This window comes from Mustela erminea, chromosome 7 (genome assembly GCF_009829155.1).
Source record: "Mustela erminea isolate mMusErm1 chromosome 7, mMusErm1.Pri, whole genome shotgun sequence".
Taxonomy (NCBI): Eukaryota; Metazoa; Chordata; class Mammalia; order Carnivora; family Mustelidae; genus Mustela; species Mustela erminea.
Genome location: NC_045620.1, coordinates 16,056,103 through 16,060,416, shown reverse-complemented (window position 1 = coordinate 16,060,416; position 4,314 = coordinate 16,056,103). Strand labels below are relative to the sequence as shown.

At 44.2% G+C, this 4,314-nt stretch overlaps 1 pseudogene; it reads right to left on the bottom strand.

Annotated features, from left to right (window-relative positions):
- Positions 1–1,884: 1,884 nt before the first annotated feature.
- On the bottom strand, positions 1,885–2,358 carry LOC116594676 (annotated as a pseudogene).
- Between the last annotated feature and the right edge of the window lie 1,956 nt (positions 2,359–4,314).

Below are 4,314 nucleotides of genomic sequence, written 5' to 3'. Positions count from 1 at the left end.
CCTCATCCCTTGCCGTCCCAAAGTCACATCCAGAGTTTGGAAAGTGTCTGCATTTCTCTGAGAAGAAGAGTCCATATTTCTCTTTAGATTTTCAAAATGATATGAGTCCTAAAGAAAGTAATACCCTATAGGTTGATGACTTTTTGTTCTTTGTTGTTTTCTCCCACAAAACAGGTTTAACCTCCCCCACATTTGTGAAATGGTACATGTAAGTGGCTCCAGAAACGAAATATTACTGAGTAGTAAATGACTTTCAAAATAAGTATCCTTTAGAATAAAGTCATCCCTCTAAGATTTAATGTAGTTAGAGAAATGATTACTACCAGCTGTTTTAAGAATTCAGATAGGCTCCAAAATGGATGCATTTTAAATCAAATGGGTCTTGCATTCCCACCAAAAGTGTAAGAGGGTTCCCCTTTCTCCATATCCTCTCCAACATTTGTTTCCCATCTTGTTAATCTTCGACATTCTAACTGGTGTAAGGGAGTGTCTCAATGTGGTTTTGATTTGAATTTCCCTGATGGCTAATGATGATGAACATTGTTTCAAGTGTTTGTATGTCTTCATTGGAGAAGTGTCTGTTCATGGCTTCTGCCCATTTTTTGACTTGATTATGTTTTTTGGGTGTTGAGTTTGAGGAATTCTTTTTTTTTTTTTTTTTTTTTTTAAATATTTTACTTATTTATTTGACAGAGAGAGATCACAAGTAGGCAGAGAGGCAGGCAGAGAGAGAGGAGGAAGCAGACTCCCCTCTGAGCAGAGAGCCCGATGCGGGACTCGATCCCAGCACCCTGAGATCATGACCCGAGCCGAAGGCAGCGGCTTAACCCACTGAGCCACCCAGGCGCCACTGAGGAGTTCTTTTATAGATCTTGGGTATCAGCCCTTTGTCTGTGGTGTCATTTGTGAATTATCTTCTCTCTGAGACTGGAGGAGATTATGCTGAGTGAAATAAGCCAAGCAGAGAAAGTCAGTTATCATATGGTTTCACTTACTTGTGGGGCATAAGGAATAACATGGAGGACATTAGGAGAAACAAAGTGAAAGGGGAAGGAAAGTGAAAAGTGAATTGGGGTAAATCGGAGGGGGAGATGAAGCATGAGAGACTGGACTCTGAGAAACAAACTGAGGGTTTTGGAGGGGGAGGTGGAGAGGTGGGTGAGCCTGGTGGTGGGTACTAAGGAGGGCACAGATTGCATGGAGCTCTGGGTGTGGTGCATGAACAAGGAATCTTGGAACACTGAAAAAATTAAAAAAATTAAAAAAAAATCAAATGGGTCTTGTTGTCCTACAGGTAAATAAATCGTATGTGATATGACTTATCTGAGCTGTTTTCCAAAGGCCTTCTGATCCTATTCATGAGAATCGCCCATATAATAGTCGTAGAGAGTGATCACTTTGTATTATAAATGAGAAAATCGAAGGTCAGAGAAGACAAGGGGTTTTTCTAAGGACACACAGCCAGCCAGGAGCAGAACCAGGATGAGTGCCTGTTCCCCTTGCTTCCTTTCCAAGGATCTGGCTTTCTGTGGGGCTGCTCGAGTCACTGGGCTTAAGACCTGCAGGGAACAGTTCAGCTGGTGGCCCTTTCCCTTTTGCTCTGTCAAGGCAGGAGACCAGGGTGGTCAGGACTGCCATTACCTGGACCTACCGCTTATTACATGTCCTTGGACAAGTGCCTCTTCACCTCTGGTAAAGTGGTGATAGGAACATTATCTGTCTCACTGGTTGGTTGGGAGGATTCAGTGGGCTGTTCTGTGCAACGTTCTTGGACTATATTCATTACATAGTAAATGCTTAATCAAGATCAGCTCTAATTATTACTGTACCTTCCAGGTAAGATTTCATGGGGAGAGAAAAAGGGTTTCTTTTGGGGGGGTAGTTTTATGGTTTTATTAACACAAATATGATGTGCAAATAAGCTGTCTATTAATTTTCTTCATTGCACAGCCTGGCATTGGGATTGGTGACTCTGAGGGCCGGCTGGGATGCTCTTTCTGCAGTGGCTTTGCGGTACCTGGAGGAGATACTGTGCAGTCTCTGCACAGTGAGATCACATCAGTAGTACTTCAAGCTCCTTGAGGTTGTGGACTAGAAACTTCCAGAAGCCACTGGTCAGCATGTGCCCTATTTTCTTGTTGCTCCATAGCCAGGGCCGAGCATCAAGATCTGGCCCTTGAATCTTCTGCATACTGTATCTTCAGTGCCTCTGGGTTTCTGCCAGTTGTACTTAATTTTGACATATCGGTCTGATTGGTGCCACATGATCTTCTTGGTCCTCTTCTTAACGATCTTGGGCTTCACCCAAGGTCTGAGGGCAGCCATGATGCTGAGTAAGAGATGGCTGCCACCAGCACAGGCAGCACCAAGGAAGAGAGGGGCAAGAAAAAGGGTTTCTAATTTTTAAAATAATTGAGGACCATTGCATTATGTGAACCCACCCCCTATCCTTTTCTTTCTTTTTTTTTTCCCTTGAGATTTTTTTTTTTTTTTTTTTTTAAGATTTTAGTTGTCAGAGAGAGAGAGCAAGGGTAAGCAGGGAGAGCAGTGGACAGAGGATAGTACTGAGCAAGGATTCCCATGCAGGACTTGATCCCAGGACTCTGGGATCATGACCTGAGCCAAAGGCAGAGGCTTAACCAACTAAACTACCCAGATGTCCCACCGTCTCCCTGAGGACCACTGTTCTGTGTTACGTGAACCCCCACCTTCACCGTCCCCCACCCCCAACCGTCCTTAAGAAGAAATAATTTATTCCAGCAAATGGTTGGGTCCATTCCTAGTCCATGGTGCCTGGTGGTGAATCCAGGTCTCCTGTTCCTCAGGCTTTTTTATCTCTGGCATTCCCTGGTTCCTGAGTATTTTAATGGTTTTTTTTTTTTTTTTTTTTTCCCTAGGTAAACATTTATTTGTGGTTCTCCCTTCCCCTTCTATTATTTCTCTCCACCTTCCTTCTCTCTCTCCCTCCTTCCTTCCATCTATCCATCCACTGAGCCCAGGAGCTGCTTCTGTAGACATGGACGCACCAGTTTTGCACATGTCTTTCCAACTCTGTGTTCAGTGATGTCGTCTTTGTAGCTTGTAATCAGTCGTGGTAGGAGACTTTACACTTTGGCAGTTGGAGGACAGTACAAGTGAGGGCTTTTTTGTTTGTTTTTTTGGGTAGCTATCTTCCGTACACCATTGCATCCATCCATGCATCTTTTTGTATGTTCAGACATCCACCCATCAAGCCATTGCCCATCCAACCACCCATGAATCTAGTGTGTATTAAACACTTCTTGTGGGCCAGGCCCTGTACTCCACTGGAAGGGCAGAATTGGTCAGAACCACTTCCTTGCCCTTGAGGAATTGACAGTTGAGTGGAACAGACACCTTACATCTGTCTCACATTCCAGGACTGTCCTGGACATCATTTCATTTGATCACCACGGTCAGTATTGTTATCTCAGTGTAACAGTTGAGGAGATTAAGGCTCAGAGAGGTTAAGTGAATTGCCTGAGGTCACACAGTTGACTGTACAATCATTTGTTTATTCGTATGACAAGGCACACATTCCCCTTACCAAGCTGCTCAAATCCAGCCAGAATGTCAAGGTGAAAACAGATTTTCAAACCTGTCCTTCAGAAATAAACCTTCTTTAAAAAAAATAGAAAGAAAAGAAAAGAAAAGAATAGGGAAAGTTATTTTTCCATCTTGCTTAGATGGGGACAGTTTTGAATTTATTTTTTCAGATTGAACAATCGTTCCTCAAATGGATAGTGATAGGTGATCTAAAAAATAATCTTTAAAAACGTCGCCGAGTTGGGCATTTCCTCCGGGTGACATAACTCACTGTGACAGAATGCATTTAAATTCACGGAAAAGAAATTGAAAGGAGTGCAGCGTGGAAGGTGTTTGTGTGGACTGCCAGGTTCTTAACCCTCTCCTTTTACCATCCTCACTCGGTCCCTCTTTGCTGCAGGCTGGTGGGCACTACCCCCACCCCCCAACCCACCTCTTGCCTTCCACTGAGTCTCCACAGGCACCAAGCCCTGAAACCACTTCCTTTGCTGAAGGCAGGTCCTAGGACACAGCCAGTTAATAGCCTGGGAGAGAAGGTGTGGGTTTTCTGATGAGCCAAAGAAAGAGTTCTTCAGACCAGTCAAAAGATGATGTTCTCTCTTTCTCTCTGGCTCTTATCTGTTGTCTGTTCCCCCACATGGTTAATGTAGTAACAAGGAGTAGCCTTTGCCTTGCGAAGGCCAGGGTGAGGCCAGACAGGGCTCAGGGACAGGGTCCTGCTATTCACGTCCGGGCACTGGATCCATGGAA